Genomic DNA, 19,770 nt, shown 5'->3' with positions numbered 1-19,770 from the left:
GGAGACCTTCCAGCCCAAGGCAATTTCTCCAAAGGTGCCTTTTCAATTCACTTCCATTCTCTTCCTCACAGGAACACACTGCTTGGTCATCCGCCAGACAACCTCTGCTTTGGAAACTCTTCAGGACCGGCTGTCAAGGCAAAGGGACAAAAAGAAGAAGATGGTGGAATGGCTCCTAATAAATAGTTGTTGGTTCATCTGCACTTGGCAGCGTTGAAGTCTGAGTGTCTGTCGTATCAGTCACTGGGATCTGAGTAGCCCCAGTGCTTGACACTGGAACTTGAGTAGCTGCACTGCTCATTGCAGGGAGGGAAGGAGCTGCAGTTTGAGTGGCCCCCCAGTAAATGCAGGGCGTGGTGCAGGGACAGAAGTGGCTGCAGTGCCTGTGGCTGGAGATTGAGTGGCTGCAGTGCCTGTTGTGGGGACTGAAGTAGCCCCCATGCTTGTCACCAGAATTTGTGCAGCTGCAGTCGCTCTCCTTTTCCTTCGAGCTGCAGTGCTTGTCCCTGGGTTGGGGTGACCACCAAGCATTGCTCATGCCTAAACAAGATCTCAGCCATAGGCAAGCCCATGCTGATTCCCGGCAAAAGGGCCAGGCTGGTTTCAAGGGGGATTCAAAGGACATTCAGAATCTTCAAAATTCTCAAATACTTCTGCTGTCAGCCTAGAGGACTTGTGAAGAAGGAGGCAGGGAGGTGGCCAGCCGTTGGCCTGCTTGGTCACAAGGACACACTGCTGGTTCCTGAACACCTTGTTGTCCACCAGGATCCCCACATCCTTCTCCCATCAGCTGCTTTCCAACAGGTCAGCCCTCAGCCTGTGTTGGTGGGTGGGTTCATCCTTCCCCAAGTGAGGACCCTGCAGTTGCCTTCAGCTGAACTTCCCATGCTTCCTCCCCAGCCTGTCGAGGTCCTTCTGAAGGGCTGCACAGCCCTCTGGGGTCTCGGCCACTCCTCCCAGCTTTGTGCCCCCAGCAAACTTACTGAGCAGGCATAAATTATTCTGTCTGGATGTAGGCAAGAATTGCTAATCACAATTAGGTCTTTATTGAATTTATACTTTAAAAAAAATTTAAAACTATATATAATTTTAATAACTTATTAGAAACACACTGAGAGTTCCAGTAGTTAAAGGAAATTTTCTGCTATCTGAAGAAATAGTTTCCTTTTTTAAAGGTTCTGGAGCCAAAAGTTAATTCCGTTCTTTTTCCTCTGATCGCATTACACCAGTAGAGACATTGTCTCTTACTTTTCCCAAGCAAAATACAAGCTCTATATCAAATTTCTGCATGAAAAAGTACAGAAAAATTCTGATATCCATTTAGCAATTTAATTCAGCATGTTTAGATGCAACATTTATCAAGGTTTCTTTTAACAGGTGCTTTGAAGCCTGTCAGACTCAGCTGTTGTCTGTGTAAGCTGCTTTTCCCCAAACTTTCATTGCTCTGCATTAAATGAAATCAACCTCCTCTGGACACTGCTGGAGCCAAGTCCTGTGCACCAGAGCATCACTTGCTTACTCCCATGCTGTATGTGGGCACAGGGCATGTGACTTCGGGGTGACAGATTGTTTTCACAAAAGTTCTTGAGCCGTAAACTTTTCTAATTGGAGGAAAAGGAGGCAGATTTTTATATTTTTTGTTTATTTTCCCATTCAGTCTGATTCAATTAAAAAGGAAAAAGTCAGTTTTCATTTCAGATCCATTTAGCTTATGGTGCTTTATGAAAAACTTGGTCAAAGTTGAAAATTTCCATAAAACTTTTCTTCTTTGAGAATAAACAGACTGATGCATAAATCTTTCACATTAGACCCAGCTGCCTCAGAGCCATCAGCATTTAATGCCAACAGCTGGAATGAGCAGTCCCTGGATTACAACTGCTATGTGAGGATGAATAAAGATAAGAGATTGGTCAGATGCCGGAGCTCTTAGCCAAGAGTAATTAACATTTTGACCCGCCTCCAGAAATGGATAGTGTAGGTAGTGAACATGCTATTAAAAGAGTAATTAGCAGAAGAGATGCTCCAGTCTCTTTTGCTGCAAGGCCCAGGTAGAACAAACCTCAGTAGATCAGACTGGAGTCAGACAAGGACATGGACCACCTGGTCACCCCTCCAAGCCAAAGCAGGTGGAAATCGGAGAAAGTGCTGCAATCAACCTCTGCCAGGCAGTACTGCAGCTTCCCTAGCACCGCTCATCTCTCTGCAGTTTCCCAACAGAAGGCCCAGGAAGGGCTTTGGACCCTGATTCTGGATACGTTTCCTTCCCACCTAGGATTATTTAAGAGGAACTTCCTTTTGCTTCACAGCCAGATGTCTCAGACTCGAGACCTTGCTGAGGAAGTGCCATCTGCTGGACTAGGTTTCCTTATAAAGCAGAAAGTACATGTATGTTGATGGGTCCCAGGGTAAAACTGATCTTTTCAGGTAAATTTTGGGCCACCTCCTCTGCAGATTGTTTTTGCACATCTGGAAAAAGAGTGATTTGGTTTTGAGGTTTTTTTTTTGTTTCATTTTCCATCCATACAGCTGAGCAAGAAAAAAGAACCAGAGAAACAGTTTACTGTTTTGAGATGCTTTACTTGTAACCATGGAATTCAAATCAAGCTTTACAGCTGTCCACAACCCTCTTGGACAAACTCCACAATACAGAAAAAATTACATCCATTTGGAGTTTTGCCCTGTCCCTTGAAGGCTCCAGGTAGGTGACAGCAGAAGACAGGAAATTTCCATCTTACTTCCTGGGCTAATTCCAGCAGCTTCTAAGTGAAAAATAAGTGTCTCTGAATTTCATAATCCTTCTGTTATGTTTAATATTATTGCTATTTATCTGAGGTACACCATGGTAATGACGGGAGTTAGAGAGGAGATTTTCAAGTGTAAGGCTTTGGGAGTCAGTGCTGAAATGAGAACTTCTGTCATTTGCTCTAATGTCAGTGATGAATGCTACCAAAAATCTCACTTGAAAACTCTCCTATCAAATTCTGCACGCATTTATCTCCAGCAACTGCAGTCAGAGTAACTGCTAGACACTAGAGAGGACAAAATCTTGAAAAGCTGTTCTTTGTGTAGCTGCCTTAGCCCACCGGTATCCTACATGTTTATCATCCTGTTACAACACTGATTCCCAAAATGTGCAGAGCTGTGGTAGTATGTTGAGGACGGTCAAGAATATAAAACTAGACACCTTTCTGATGATGGCCTACATTCAGCTTTTTATTGCTTCGTCCAGTATATTACATCTTGTTCTCACACATCTGCACTGACACTGTCTGTAGAATCTTACATACCAAAATTATTCTTAGCTCTGTTATCTATAATTTATTACCAGCCTTCACATATGATTGGATGTTCACTTCTTATTTACATTCTTTCTTTGCTGGTCATGCTCCACGGCCTTACTGTACCTCCCAACACAGAGCACTAAGGCAGAGGACGAAAATAGCCATGGGAATGAGCTAACGAAAATATAGGAGCTGCTGTAGCTCAGAAAGTGTGAGAGATATTAAGCTTTAGATGCTTAAGGTTTGTGTAGAAAAATCACTCTCAGTCCCAAATGGAAACTAATTGCATGTAATTTCCAAGTCTGCATCCAACCAACCAAGAAAAACAGACACTGGACTGTTGAGCGATGGCTCTGCAAGGTTCAGATGCAGTGAGATGGTGCAGAGGGAACTAAAGGTAGCTCTCAAAAGTAACTTAGAGGTATAGGGTTGTATGATGTTTATGTTTGCACCTTACTTTCATCTTACAAGTGTCCACTTGTGTGTGGCTTTGGGGCAGCTCTTGCTGCAGGGATAGTCTGTTTTACAGAAGGCTATGCTGCAAAAGCACAACTGTAACTTCACTTTTCTCTGAGATTCTTGGTAATTTTGGTCATTTCTTGAACAGGTTTTTGTTTAACCTAATGACTAAGAATGGTTTGGCCTTTGTTTGTTTGTTTTCCCCAAAAAGTATCTTTATTTGTATGTAAATAAGGGTATTCATGCAAAGCCAAGAGTGCTCTTCAGTTACTTCTCCAAATTATTTTTTTAAATATTTCAGTGAGGAGGAACAATGGCATTCCCTCTCCAAGAGGACAATTAACAATCACACAAGGCAAACAGTTTGCATGCAAACAACTCAGTCGTTTCAATGGAAACTGTATTGATATAAGAATGGTCAAAGGATGCAAACCAGTCAGAGACCTCAACTGGTTCACAAGCTGCACATGGAGCTGTGCTTAATGATAGAATTAAAGCAATTTGGAGCTCTTCACAAGACATTTCAGAAACAGAAAAACGTGGATTACTCCTATCTCACATCCATAAGAGATAACTCTGCCCTCAGCCATTGCAAAACTTTTACATGCTCTTCCTATGCTAATTTCTATGTGCCACATCTGAAATTCAGACTGTATGTTAAGATACTGTCAGAATACCTCAGGCTTACCTTATATATAGTTTCAGAAAAAGGTAGGAAAATGAGAGGCATGAGCATAAATTGCCCTTGATTTTAATGCAACTCCACGGGAAACCAAATGTGTTCTTTTCCCTGATTGAACTATTTTCAGTGAACTATCTTTCAGTAAATCTTTGATAATTTCTAATGCATACAGTAGATTGAGTAGCTGCCCAAAAATGAACACTGCAGTTCCACTTCATTGCATTTCCTGAGAGTCACATAGCAATCCACTTCAAATAATGATTTTCTATCTTTAGTCTTCTTGGATCCTAATGTACCCATGTAAATTCTAACTCTGAAGTGGTGTTGTGTGTCAGAATAATATTTTAGATCACTGCAAACGTGGCCTTGCCATATGGAAGACACTGCAAACACAAAAACTTCAGGGTTTTGAATCTTTGTGAGCCACACCATTTGTACATCCATCACTGTCCTTGTGACCATCTTGAGCCAGATTTTTTTTTGCCCCCAAGATAGGCTGAGGCTTTTGTCCTTTTGGCTCCTTGCTATGACATGAACTGAGCTGAGCTGAACCGAGCTAAGCCAGTTGAAGGCAGCAACACAGAGCACAAGGCCTGGATGATTTGGAAGCACAGTATACAAAGGGTGGACAGCAATGGTAGAAAGGCTGGACTTCATCCCTTCACCCCTGTGCCAAAAGGACATGACTGTATTTCTGCTGCTCTCTCCTCTGTGCTCTGTGGTGGTCCTTCAGTAAAACTTTAGACATTTGCCTTGCATCAGTAGAGCAAAGCAGAAACAGGGTAAAACAATTAGATGACGTCCAACACCAGAGGAAGCCCCCCCAAACTGCATGTCTTAGCAAAAAAAGGAAAAAAGCAGTAATGAGTAGGAGGTTTTGTATATATAGTAAAGAACCAAACACCTGTACTAGTCCTTAACAAAAGTAGTAACTTCTTTACCACATTTCTGTGGTGGCATAAGCCTGCAGAGCAAGTCTTGCCACCTTTCACACAGGAGCAGGCTGGTGATGTTATGCTGATAAAAGCTAGTAGGATGTCACTGACTGGCTGGCTACTGCGCTGTTCTCCTATTGAAGAAAATCTGGCAGGTATACTCAGGCTTGATCACATACATACTCACTGAGAGTCCTGTATTTAATCTGCATTCCTGTTTTGTCACCTCCAAAAAGTTTTCCTCTTTTTGCCCCCTAATGACTCACAGAATGACCCATAGCCTCCTTATACACAGTGCTAAAACCATTTTTACCCCTAATCTTTTTTTTTATGAAGGGAGAGTCTATAATGGCACTTCTCAATACATGAACTTTTGCATATTTTATTTGGTGGGTGTACTTTGTTGTCATGCAATAGCTAACAAACCTGAAGTATAAAAAAAGCAGTCCTGAGTGCTGATAGAAGAAAGGTCTGCCTCTAAACAAGCATACAATAATCTACTGGGAATTTTTCACCCACATGCATAGAACACAGAAGTTTCCCCACAGAAATGAGAAGAAAAACATGTCCTGCAAGCAAGATCCTGAGAAAAAACTGGTTGCGACTTGCAGTTCCATGCAGATCTAAGGTGCTCCATTATAGCTATAACAAAGGCAAGAAATTCATCTTTCTGAAGAGGCAAAGAATTCTCATTTTATCACCTGCACAGCCATTCTTTATCAAAATCAAAAGGTAAAAAGAGGGCCTGGTTACCCCAAGATCTGTGAGTTAAATTTAGTTCTCTGTTACAAATTTCTTGTAGGGGTTGGGCTAAAGTACTGTGCCTCAGGGTCCCATGGCCTTGCAAGAGAAGCAATAGTGCTACTGTATAATTATGACTGAATATTATCATCATTATTACTATCATCATCATCATCACCATCATCATCATCATCATTGCATTATGTGTATATTAAAGATGTAGGTACCTAAATAACCAGGCAGTGTTTGTAATTCATGAGCTTTAGATTCCATACCATGTTTAAGGAACTATCTTAATGCTTTAGTAATAATATAAATGCTACTTTTAACCACTACGGGGAATGAGGATTGAGTATTTTACTGATTAATTCTGTGAACTTACTGAGACTGCATCAATGGAAAACCTCTGTTTAAAATGTAGTGTAAAGTACTGAACTTTGAAGGACAAAGATGTTTTGTCATTTTCTTTTTAGAACAAAATTATTCTTGCACATGTGTATACAAGTCTAAAAATCAGGTCCATTACCACAAGATATTCACTCAAATACTGTTTTATGGAATGTCGCTCCCTTAGTAAAGCATACAAGACCATATTAATTAAAAGTCAACCAATAAACAAAGCCCAATTTTAAATCGTCATGCAACCACTGTTGTACAATGCTAGCAGGATTTTTTCTTCTCCCATTCTGCTACTTTTTTCTGACACTTGTTTTAGAACTCTTTGCTACAGCAGGATGTTGAGGGAAGCTTCTAGGATTTCACCACCTGGCATGCCCATATCTACACAAAGGGAAAGCTATGGTTTTATTTCTATTATTCAAGGTCCAGTTTAGGCCACTCTTTTGCCAAAAATATCTGGTTACTACATCATTGACAGCTCCAAATATGTGCTAATTCATCAGTAGCTACAGGAAATTGTTTACTCCCACTCCTGGAGCATGTGCCTGGGCTCAAGATGTGTTCAAACACTCTATACTGCTGTACACACTGAGGTAGTTCCAGCATTGGCATATAGGAAATATATATCAATCACTGTGCTGAGGAGGGTGAGGAATGCAGAAGACCTTATGTCTGGACTGCTTAAAAAAATACAGCCCAACTACCTTTGTTATGGGAGAAGGCAAAAATGGGAGTGGAGGAGTGGCAGAAACTTTTGACTGTTCATTTCTTTCATTACAGTCTCCAGGAAATGTCTCCAGAAAAAGTCCATTTGTTTAAACACTGTGACAAGTGGAACAGTTGAACCATTTGGAGACAGGCATGGTCAAAGAAATCTTACGGCTTTTGGCCTGGAGGAACAGTCTTGTTGACTGCAAGGTTCTTTTGTGGCCTTGTTTGCACACACTAGCAATACTTTACAGAATCCTGCTACGTGGCCAGTAGCAGTGCCTGCACTAGATGTCCTCATGACATAACCTAAAAACTAAGCTGATGGTTAAAATCTGTTCTGGTCTCTGGTGAATAGTGAAATACCAGACTGCAGACACTCCGTTAGTTCGTGTGCACACTGATTCCTGCACTGTCGAGGAAACAAGATCATGAAAGCCCAGCAACACCTACCGACCAGAAGCTGGAGTTACACAAATCTGCAAACAACATGTCAAGATTTTAATAGTGAGCATAACTAATCATGAAAGTACAGCTTAGCTGGAGATAAAGTCAGGATGAATCTGTTATAGCACATCTGCACAGGAAGAGCTTAAGTGGTGAGTGTGAGCATGTTCTTAAACGCAGGCTGTAGCTGAAATAGAAACGATGGCTGTGACATAACAATCGAGATTATATGGAGTACACTGTACAGAGGTAAATTAAAAAGACATATATGGGGTTTTTTTCTGGGACATCTTCTGTTATTTGAAGTGTTTGAGAGCCAAATGTCCTCTAGCTCAGCCATGATTACCAAGCCTGATGCAGGCTCTGCTAATTGAAGATGTATGGCAGTGTCACAGAAGTGTACAGATCCACATTAAAGACCCTTCTGGTATAAAAATCTGTTTAATCTATCTGTGCATCTAACCCCGGCTAATGAACAGGTCTGACCACATGCTTTCAAACACTTGAGTAGACCACAATAATAACAACAAAAAAGAGGAATATATTAAAGGATTTTTTTTTCATCTACTGCAGAGTGGTAAGTTGTTGAAATTAACAGAAATTTGTCCTAAAGAAGAGACTGTCCAGAGCAGGTGAGGCAGTCACCTCTGATATGAGACTTCATGGGGCTACTATCATAACCAAAGCAGGGTGGTGAATCGGAGGGGAGAGGTTGTATATCCTCTCTTCACACTGGCCACTTGCCATTGAAATGCTGTGTCTCGCTCTTGCAGCCACAGTTCTAGTAGGATTTCAAAAACTGGGCTACAGATCAGAGAAGAGCTGAAAGAAGAGAGATTTGAAAGATACATCAGTGAAAGACTTGGGGAAGTAAATTTACTTATGCAGAAGAGAGGTGGATCAGCAGCATCTTAACAAAAACTCTTATGAGTTCTGAAAGCTGTAAAAGAGAAGTCAAAATAGGAGAAGTTTGATATCAATTCATTGATAGATAATGGATGGAATTGGCCTAGGAAAGGGAAATGACTGCAAGATTATTAGTAGAGTTTAAGCACTCAATACAGAAAAATCTAACCTAGCAGCAAATCCACAGAATTTTTTTGCTGCAGGCTGATATCCTTGCCATCAGAAGCTAACAATGGAGATTAAAGAGAAAGCAAATTTGTCTACAATTTCAAAGTCTCTAAAGAGCGCAGGGGCATTGCAAGGCAGAGCAGTGGTAGGAGACATTTAGACAAAATGAGAGGCATAGGCAATGGCATTCCAGCTCCAAGGCTGCACCGAGGCAGATCCTGACATATGACTGCATGTTAATGGCCTGACTTCCATAGAACAGCTTGCAGAAAAAGGCCTGAAACAGAAGGAAGGCCAAATGGTTTCCTCTTTTTCTGCAATCTTTGACTAATTCGGTGGATGAATATAAGCAAAATAACAGCCTTGGGATTTGTCTTTGCACAGTTCATACCACGATTGCTGACAGTAGCAGAACTTTAACTGCTTCAAGTTTGATGGGTTTTTTGCAGAAAGACTCAAGAAACAGCCTGAGAATGACCATTTACTCACATAGGATGGGCTTGTGAGGTAACTATGATTCAGCATTCAGAAAAAAATAAACCACAATCAAACAAAACCCAACCAAAAACAACAAAAGAAACCAACCAAGCAAAAAAATGTAGCCCATAATCATTTCAAGCTGTAAGGAAGAGAGCTCCTTTCTGCATACATCTTTTTTGGGTGTCCGATAACCAGTGTGGGACATGAGAGCTCAGTAAAAAGTGAAATTAAAAGCATGCTTCATGAGTGACATTTCTACAGAAATAGTCCTCCATTATTAATGTTAGTAATGATTTCTTTATCAACTGTACTGGTCCTATGGAACTGACTTCATTCCAATTCTGACAGTTCTGGTAGTCAAAACTTGCCACTCTTCTTCTGGCAGACTGAAAATCACAGATGTCTTTCAAGAAAATGTTTCAACAGATCTTCCTTTTTGAAACTGCCTTAAATTTTTCTACCAGATATTTTAGACCAAAACGTCTGCTTAATTAATTTTCAACAACGTTTGTGTTCCATTTTCTCTTTTGAAAAGATACAAAATCCACTTTCCTTAACTTTTTTTTTTTGATTTTTCAAAACTAAGGACATTTCTACCTCTCTTATCGTTTTGCACTTTGAAGCAACAAAGAGAACGCAAGAACATTCATTTCCTCCAAAAACCTCTTCTTACTCCTCTGGTTCCCCTCTTCTGTGAGAAGAAGTAAATAGAGGCAAGAACATCGAAAAAAGCACAGAAAAAAGAAAGCATGTAACAAAAATTGTTTAAAGCACTCCTTTTTGAGCATAATCCCCCCCCCCTTTGCTTTTAAAGTTGACATATATTTTAAAAAGACAAAATAAATGTTTTCATTCTTTCTTGATATAAAATCAAAATTTGAAAGAACATGGAGTGTTACTGGAAAGTATTCTGGTAAAAATTATATACCAGTTCTGCTCTCTAGCAGTGGTAACAGCAGCATTAATACCTCTGAAGGCCAATTACACTTCTGCAAACCTATTATCTCCATGTCTCACCATCCTGACATACACGACCCTGGTCCCTTCAGTCATTTTTCATAGGTGTCCTTAACAGCCATTTACTTCTCTGGCTGGGGATCACAACTCTTTTTTTTTAGCACTGCTGGTCCTATTGTGTCAACAGAACTTGTTTTTTCACTCTGCTGTTTGCACTGACAGATATGCTGAGTAAGAACGATATTTCAGCATTTTACTGAGAGCAATATTTGTGATATGTGAAGTTTCTTTTCTTCACCTTTCTTCGTTTTTTTCTCCTCTGTCTCCCTTGGTCCCACCCTTGGAGAGAGAGAACTTGCTATGACTGCCTATGAGACACAGAAATCTCCATTTAGTTTTCTGTGTGGGAATGAGTATAATGCTATTTGCTCTAATTTGTCTTTCTGTAGCTGCCTGAGCTCATCTGTATGGTATGATCTGGCTTTCATAGAAAACACAGTTTAGAAAACCTTAATATTTTTTATAAAATGTTCAGTGTTCAAATTGTATATTATGTCAACAGTTCCAGTAAAAAGAAATGTTTCTGATAAAAAGCCATTTTGCTGAAAACCTTTATTTTCTTACAAGTGTTTCGTCAGGGCTCAGCAATTTCCCATGTTTGCTGAGACCAAACAAGAAGGGTGCTCTGGGTCTGCACCTCCTGATAGCGCACTGGAGGATATTTATCCCATGCTTGTGTCCTTGAAGTCAAGAGAAATACAGATGTCAATAGGACTACCAATGTCAATAGGACCTCACTCTAAGCAATCTAGCAATCTGCATCACAACCTGATGTTGGGGAAGAAACGGTGCTGTGCCAACAGTCTCTCACATCAGCACCTATAGGAGCAAAACTCCTGTGCAGCCTGCAGTGGACTTTGGGCACCACCAACCCAACCACAGAGGACACTCCCTTATGGGTTCTGCACCAGCTCTGGCTCAGCTCCTTCAAATGAAAAGCCCACCCCTGTTGTGGCCTTGGCAGAAACAACTTTGGGGTGGGGGCAAAGACTATGTGGTGTCTTGAAAACTCATGACTCAGCAAGCTTTTCTACATGGAGGTGGCTTTTGTTGGTAACCAGGGACATGCTTTTCAGCAGTCTGTTCCTTCATGTCACTGTTTTTTAATGCTCCTTCTGTCACCACTCTGCCCCCACCAGTAGAAAAAGCAGTGGTCTCACATGCAGAGAAGAGATGGGTATGAGGCTGTGGAGCCTCCAAAGCTGGTAAAAGGTCCCCTTCTCCCTCTGCAGCCAGCTCATCCAGAGGCAAATAGGTTAGTCCACATCGCTGTGCTGGATCAGTCCCTTGTGAAGGCCCAAATATCATGTTCAGGACAAATCCATCTGCTGCTGCAGGTTTTATAACAAGTTTTTAGAATTTAGGATATCTTCCCCGCGCCTTCCTTGCTGATTTTGTTTTCATTATCATATTCTATTTTTAAAGTCTGAATTTGCTATTGAATATTGAATATTGAAAATATCAAAACAGGATCATACTGTGACACTCCATAGAACATGCTGTTTTACAAAACTGGAATTGTTTGACACTTATTTTTATTCTTACCATGACATGTGTTGCCTGAGGCTTTGTGTATCACACTGCATCCATATCCGTTGCAAGACAGAAAATAAATTATTTCCACTTTTCTCAGAGGGAATGGGAAATTTTTGAAGCAGGTCAGATTCTGATTTCCTTTCCCCTCTTTTCCTTCCAAAAATGCACAAATAACTACCAAAATATATGTCAAGTAATAAGAAATCTGTATACGTGCAAGAGATGAAGGACAGAAGTGACCCTTCACACAGCTCCCTGAACACACAGCAAGTAAAACCAGTCCCATGATTTAGTCCCTAGTACAAGTTACCTGTTATTCCTTGACTCAAGATAAAATTTAAATGGAACAAAACTACCTTACTTCTCATCTGGTGGGATGGCACAGATGCCTTCAGATCCCTATTGAGGGTAGAATCCTCTTCATCACTGGCATCAATCACTGTCCCTCAGAGCTAGATACACTTAATTGCACAGATTAGATTTTCCAAATTACATTACTGCACACAGTCCTTTCTCCTGAAATGTAAGATCTGCATCCAGATCTTATGAAGCTGTAGAGTAAGATATAGTATCCATGTTTGAGGTCTATAGCTGATTGCCTTTTTTCATTTTAGGACAAGGTGCTAAGATACTGATGACCTTGTAGAAGCCCCAGTTGAGATTTTTTTACTCTAAATTTAGGCATAAACCCTTATGTGAAACCCACTGCCCTATTTTCATTGTTTAGGGTCTACCTTTTCTCTACCTCATTATTTATGTAGGTCTCTTTAAGAAAGCGCTGACATACTAAGTATTTTTCCATTAACACAACGTTATTGTTGATTTATTTCCACATTCACAGAGTGCATTAGTGGGTCAGTGTTTCCAGAGTTTGCTTTAGGTTCCTTCCCTTAAAAACTACTTTGGGAGCACAGTGATTGACTAAACCTACCACCTTCTGGGCATCTCTCTGCACTGCAGTGACTTCAATAAGTCTATTCACAAAACAATGTGCACTGTTGTTTCAGCAGTGCCCCAAAATCCTGCCTGGAAGTCGAGTCACATGTTCAAGGTCCAATGTTTCCATGGAAGATATTGTTTAAGATTTTGAATTTAAGGGGTTTTTATTTGTTTAGGAATATTTTACATCATACTGTTAGTTAAAAAGAAGAGGAGGCAGAGAAAATAGGGCCTGCATTGTTTGTTACTAACAAAACTTCCTCTGAATGTAAAGTGGACTTTACATTCTTAAGACTTACCCTCACTGATTTCTGGGCAGACACTGAATTTCAGAGATGATAGCAATTGCACAGTCAAAGTCCATCTTTATTTAGCAAAACTCTTCAACACATGCTCACTTTTAAAGCCAAGCCTGGGCATACATGCTTTGCTAATCACAATCAGTGAATTTGTATTTCGTTTGGGGTTTGAGATCAGATGTTATATTCTGATATTATGAAAAGGGTTAGCATTAGGGGCCCAGGAACTGTGGCAGCTGGAATAGCTGCTTTGCATTTTGACACAAGGACACACACATCACATGTATTGGACATGCTGTAAGCATGTAACATACTTAATACATATGTAGCTGAGAAAGGTTTTCAGCTGATGGTCATGCCAGATACAAACATTTTGCAGAGGGAAAAGTGGAGGGAGGCATTATGTGTCAGCATGACTTGTGCCATGGTTCAGGACACAGAGAGGTGGCTCTCCCAAGTTGTACCAATGGTGGAGGTAGATAAGTGTTGGTCAAAATTGCACCTGAGAATTATTATCTGGGCACACTGAAAAATTTCACCAAGTGTACTGTGTGTGAATGGTTAATCACACAAGGAGTTTCCTTTGTATTACTAAAATTACTGTCAGAGTTTACTTTGTACAGACATGGAGCTGGAGTGTCTGAGCATGTTTCTGCCCTGCTCAATGCAGAGGAGCTGCCAGAGCCAGAAGAGTCTGGGAAGTCCTGTGGAAAGTAGCACAGGACAAGTTTTTGTAATCCTCAACCCATCACAGGTACATTATTTCTCTAACTTGCATTAATACCTGTCATTGTCATATTCAGAACTGTTAAAATCAATTTCAGTCTAAAATGTTTTAGTTCTATGGTAACTTCTAGAAAGTGTCTTCTTAATGGCCTGATTATTTCAGTGGAAAGACTCACAATGACTTTGTCTTTGCCTATAAATCTTTTGCTCTGTCTCAGAATGCAGCCTCCTAAAATGGGAGGAAAAGGCCAGATGTTTCACTCCAAGATTTTGCTATTACTTTTTTCCTCTCTGTCTGTGTCCATACCTTTTCTGTCATTAGGTGGATATAGGTTTAAATGCAGAATAGAAGGGTGCTATAGGTCCACATACTGGGGGCTTTTAAGAGCAGGTTAGACATGAGAATTCAAGTCAGGAATGCTTTCAGTTTATTTAGCTGGCTCTGTCTTGCAGCAGGGGAATAGACCTTCTGCCTTCCAAGATCCTCTCCAAAGCGTAAATGCTGTACTTTTGTGTTGCATATCTCCCTCTGAATTTATATATTTTCTCCCTGAGGACAACTGTGTGTGCAATCAGCCACAGCTTCCTTCAGGAAGGTCTGCATGTTTAGTCTCCAGACTATGACCAAAGAAAACATCATTAAGCAAAGCAGGTATTTGACACTGTCTTCTGTCATGAAGAAAAAAAACCCATTCCCTTGGCCTCACTGAAGCCACTGATCTTTGGTCTTTGCTGTCATCCACTGGATGCAGCCTTCTGTCTCTGGTAAGTCCACAGAAAATTATGTGGGAAAAGGGATGTGCTTGTGCCTTTCAGTCCTTCTGAGGTGATAAAACAGGTATTTGTTTCCCCAACTCTTGCCACGGCTGGGGTTCTCTTCTCATTATATGTGACTTTGTAAGGACTCCAATTTTCAGCAATGCAGCATTGCTGTCAAATAGAAAAAAGAAAAAAAGCAGTGACTGTCCACATGGCCAACAGTATGAGGTGTCTGGTTTGGGACATTTAACACAAATCCTACCTAGAAAGACTGAGGCACAGAGTTGTGAAGCAGGTCATGAAAATACATCAGGCAGGCTATTAATGGACCACCTCAGAAATCATGAATCAGTTTGCCTGTGGGTACTCCAAACATCTCCTTTCCCTTGATCTCTGCTTTTAGACATGTGGATTGTCATCTCTAGCCCCACGTCCTCCAGATGGTCAGACCCAAATTACAAGTGGAGCCCACTGAAGCTCTCCCTCTTGCCTTAAACAAGGCACATGGAGCAGAGATCTACCATCAGCTTCCAGGCTGATGTTCATGGAGTAATGCTTGAGCCTTTGTTTCCTCTTTCCTGCCAGAGAAGGGGTACAAAATGCCTTCCCTCAGTACCACATTCAGTTGAAAAATCTTTCCTACTCACTTCATCTTAAGCTGCACTGATCTGAATTTCTGGAAACCATGGGCCTGCTTCTTTTTATGAAGCAGGGTGAAACAACAAAGGGCAGTCATCCCACTGACTCCACTTATTTCCCTGGTAATCCCAGGTGATGACAGCCAAGGGTTGGTAAAGCAGCTGGATATTCAATTTTTCAAAGAAATCTCACAACTCTAGCATGTTTACTCTTCTTTGCTTCCTTCATGCAATATCCACCCTTGTTTTTATGCAACATTTGTTGACTCACCTCCTCACTGGGTACATGCTGTGCTGTGCCCTCTGCTCACCCTGCTCCTGCCTCTCCTCTTCCCGCAGCCTATTTCAGTGGCATGGCAACGGGCATTTTTGGTAAAGGTGCAACCAACTGAGAGATAAGGCACATTACTGAGATTCTGCACAACCCTCACAGCAATTTTCTTGCTGGTGCCTTACAGTGAATCCTTTCAGAGGCAGAGAAAATGGGTGCAGGCAAGGTGGTGTGGGGGAAAGAGAGCAAATGGACACAGATGCCTATGGGCAGGAAGGCAGGATGCAGCAGAGCAGGAGGAAACAGCCATCCATCTCACTCTACTTCTCAGTGCTGCCAGCCCCGTCATCTCTGGACAGTATGCTGCTGCTCAGCCACTCCTGCAAGCAACAACTTAGTGTCTTCAAAGAGATCACCTTGATCCCCTCTTTTGCAGATGAAAACGTCCAAACACTCGAATTGCAATATAGTATCTTCTTTAGTGTTGAGTTGGAAAACAATTCAGTCTGATCCTCAGGTAGGGAATCAATTGTATTTGGAAATGACATGAAGGGTTGTCCTTGCTTCTAAACATCTGTGGTTACACTCATTAGCTTTGATCAATGATGTGATTACTGTCCATACCAAAAAGTCATAGAGTCATAAAATCCTTGGCCAGCTACTCATCTCACCCTTCCAACCTTTCCAAAGACTAGCCCAGCACAAAACCCCTAGAGGTATGTCGTGCATTCAAGTCAGCTCTGAAATGCGTGGGAAACAGACAGAGATTGTTTGATATGCAGGTAGGACAAATCATTATCTAAAGAGACAAACAGAGCTATGATGGGAAATTCCTGTAAATGAATTACAGATTTCAAGGTATCAGTTATTATTTAAATAAACAGAAACAAATATGTATGCATGGTTTTCTGTAAACAATACATAGAAGCATGCATATGTACATATCTATTCCTTTATCACGGATTTCCTTTGCGTACTTTTTGGCTGTGTTTGAAAGAAGAAAAGAAAACAGTAGGAGTGTGTGTGTGTGTTGTGTGTGGCACAGTGTTTTGAAAATTGATTTTTTTAACCACTTTGAAAAGAGCACAGGAGGAGGAAAATAAGAACAGAGTTCATCATGGCTCAGCAGAAGGAGCCACGGAGCATCAGGGGCTTTGACAGAGCATGCTTGTGCCCTGGCTCTGGTGTCACCCCGTGAGCTCTGAAAAGCTCATGAGAGGTCAAGGTTTGGATATCTTTAGAAGGCTGGTCTTATTTGCTGTCTTCTGCAATTGCATATTTAAAATCTCCAACTTTTCCATCATGCCAGCATGTTGACAGTCATTCAGAAATGGGGGGGGAAAAAAAATCACAAACACCGTTAAAAAAAGGTAGTTGCTTAAGGTAGGGCAAGGTCAACTGATGTGCTCCAGACCAAAGGAAATGAGAGCTCTTTTTGCCCTTCATGCTCCCCACATAGACAGGACTAGGTAAGGGAATATTTTCTGCCAGAATATCCTGAAAGAGGGTGAGGAGGTGACAACTGAAGCTGTCTATTCATGCCGTGAGGAGACAGCATGTATCAGTGTCAGAGGAGCTGAGGCAGTCCATCACATCTATTTCTGCTAGTCTTGGAAGACTGTCTAGCTGGACTTATACAGTCTTTCTGAGTAGCTGGGCAAAAACTCTTTTTCTTAAGTCTTCCAGATGAGAAAGGTGATTTTTATGGGTTTTGGAATGTTTAATCAGATGGAGAAACACCTTTGCTGTTTCCTCCAGGGAATTACCGCAAAAAGAATGTTAAATATGTTGACTGTAACAAAGTAATGTTAATCACATAACTAATGACAGTTATTATGAGAATTAAATAATAATTTTCTGTAAATTGGCTATAGATACTAATTATTGTTAATCAGCATCATTCTTAATACTGTAGTTCTTGCAGGCTTTGTACTTGGAAAAGATATATTTAGCATTGCTTTGAGAAGTACTCACTCACATGAATATTTTAGTATAGTTTCTTTATGGTTTAGGGATGTAGTGTCTTTACATGTAAATGCCTGAATGTTTGAGCACCATAGAAAACCTCCTTGATAGTGGGACAAATTAACAACTTTGTCTTTTCATGACAATAAAAATGTCCTGGATGGTGTTTTTATCTCAGGTTGCCACAGTTACAAGAGATTGGTTGTATTTTATTCCCCTTTTTTCCAAAATTGTTTTTGGGAGGACTGTGTCTTTAAGGATGAATTTCCACATACACACACACACACCCAGAATAGGAAAAGAAACAGGAAAAAAAATGCAAAGGAGGTGCAGGGGGGACAGAACTTGCTCTCCCTCTCTCACTCCCTCCTTCGGGACCACATGTGAAATCACCTAAAGAGCTTGGCAAGGCAGCATCCTTTCATGGGGTCCCAGCTACCACCCTTGCCAATCCCATTGAGCCCAGACCCCAACAAGGCCAGGACCATCAGATTGCCATTGCTCCACACTAGAGCCGAGGGAACCTGCACAGTGCTTTGATCAAAGCAGCCCAGGGTCACCCCCACCAGAGGTCACCAACATTCAGAGACTCTGGTGCTGCTGACAGAGGGAGAGCCCCTGCATCCCTGTTGCCATTGTCGAGTTGGCATCTCAGCAGAGCAGCCCCTGGTTTCTCCTTTTGCCCTGGGGGTTGAAGGGAGAAAGAACCAGAAGCATTTCTCTCTGTTGTTGATTTGAACTGTTCTGTTGATATTGTTGGGTTTTGCTACTACTTCCTTGTCAGTAAACTGTTATTTTTTTCACCTACAGCCTCCTCTCATATTTTGTCTCTCTATATCGGTGGGGACAGGGGGGATAGAAGGGCAGGAGTTCATTTTATTGGAGTTCCTGCCCCAATATTTGTCTTTAAATCAAGACACAGGTGATACCACAAGTTACACTGTAAAAAGGCTCTACGTTTGTGATAATACACAAATTAAAATAATAAACTTGCCTTCAGCAAACATTGCAGGACCTGGAAGAAATCATTAACAACCTGTTGGTTGCAGCTTGAAGTCCTAATGACATGCTAGCATCAGGCTCATTGAGGAGGACATCACTTCACTGCGCTGCCAAACAAAGTGCCATAGCAGCACAGATGAATGCTCTGAGCTCCTGTCCCATCTAGAACAAAACCTTGGCTCGGCAGCACAGGCTGCTGGAAGACTTTTGTTCCCTGTTGCAGACAGAGCAAACAAGCTCCTCATGTGGCTCTATATGCATCAGGCTCCAGAGAATTTAGCTGGATATTGAAGTCACCTCTATTGTGGTGGGTTGTTCCCACCACAACTCATGTGGTGGGACTGCTTCTTAGCTCCGTCCCCCCTGATATTTCAGCATTGCAGTCTTAGTGGGAGGTGAGCGGTTAGGGCAAGTTTATGGAGATGGAAAAGCCTATTGGTTGATTTTGGAACCCCACAAAGAAATGCAGTGTGTTGCTCAGTGACTCCTTTTGGAGTGCTTGCTCAAAGACACAAGGAAGGATCAGGAGAAGCAGAGACAGTGCAAGGCTGTGGGCGGAATCCATAAGTAGGTTGATACTTCCTCCAGCTTCTGTTACATCTACAGTGGTGGTGGCTGCCCCTCCCAGCCGTCAGAGGTTACTCCTGACAAATGAATGAGGTGAGCGGGAAACCTCTCCTGGAATCACTAGTTTCCTCTCCTCCCCATCAGCTACACTACTTCTGTCTCCACAGTGATGGGCTAGAAAGCTCTGGCCTTTGCTCTCTCTTTCTTGACTGGAGGGAGGAAGCAGATGATATGCAGATTTTGTTTGGGCACATATTATATTTTTTCCTTAAGTTCGTGAATTTTTACTTCCTTATCTCTAACATCAGAGACTAAAAGCTCCTGGACTGTACTGGGACTTTGAACAGACAAGTGATACCCAGAAGCTGATGCAGAGCACAGGTATAGCGCTGTTCAGAGGGCTATAGGTGGCCAGGACACAAATCCTTGCAAAATGTGAAAGCTTATATACTGCATACTTTAGGGCTTGTATACTGAACAGGTGCTTGTAATGCAGCACTTAAAAGCATGTCCTGGAGGATATTGCACTGTGCTATTTCTGCATGCAGCCATGGGTTCACAGTTCATGCACAGTGCAATATCCTGCCCCTGGCTACTTCTGCTGCATTTTGATTTGCTGATTTGCAGTGCTTGAGCCTAGCAGTTTGATGTAGGTACCAATACACTATGCCTGCAGCAGGAGTGTTGTCATAGTTTTGGAGAAAGCACCTTCACTAATGCCTCTCTTTCTGCCTGGAAACAGCACTGAGGCATCCTTTGAGTTTACTCCTCATAGTCTTCACAGACAACACTGAAATGAGGAAGAATGAAAAATCTAAATAAATGAAGGGACCTGGGAGTTTCAC

Source organism: Myiozetetes cayanensis, unplaced genomic scaffold (genome assembly GCF_022539395.1).
Source record: "Myiozetetes cayanensis isolate MyiCay16 unplaced genomic scaffold, myiCay2020 scf4, whole genome shotgun sequence".
In the NCBI taxonomy this organism is placed as follows: domain Eukaryota; kingdom Metazoa; phylum Chordata; class Aves; order Passeriformes; family Tyrannidae; genus Myiozetetes; species Myiozetetes cayanensis.
Note: the sequence above shows the minus strand (reverse complement) of the source record.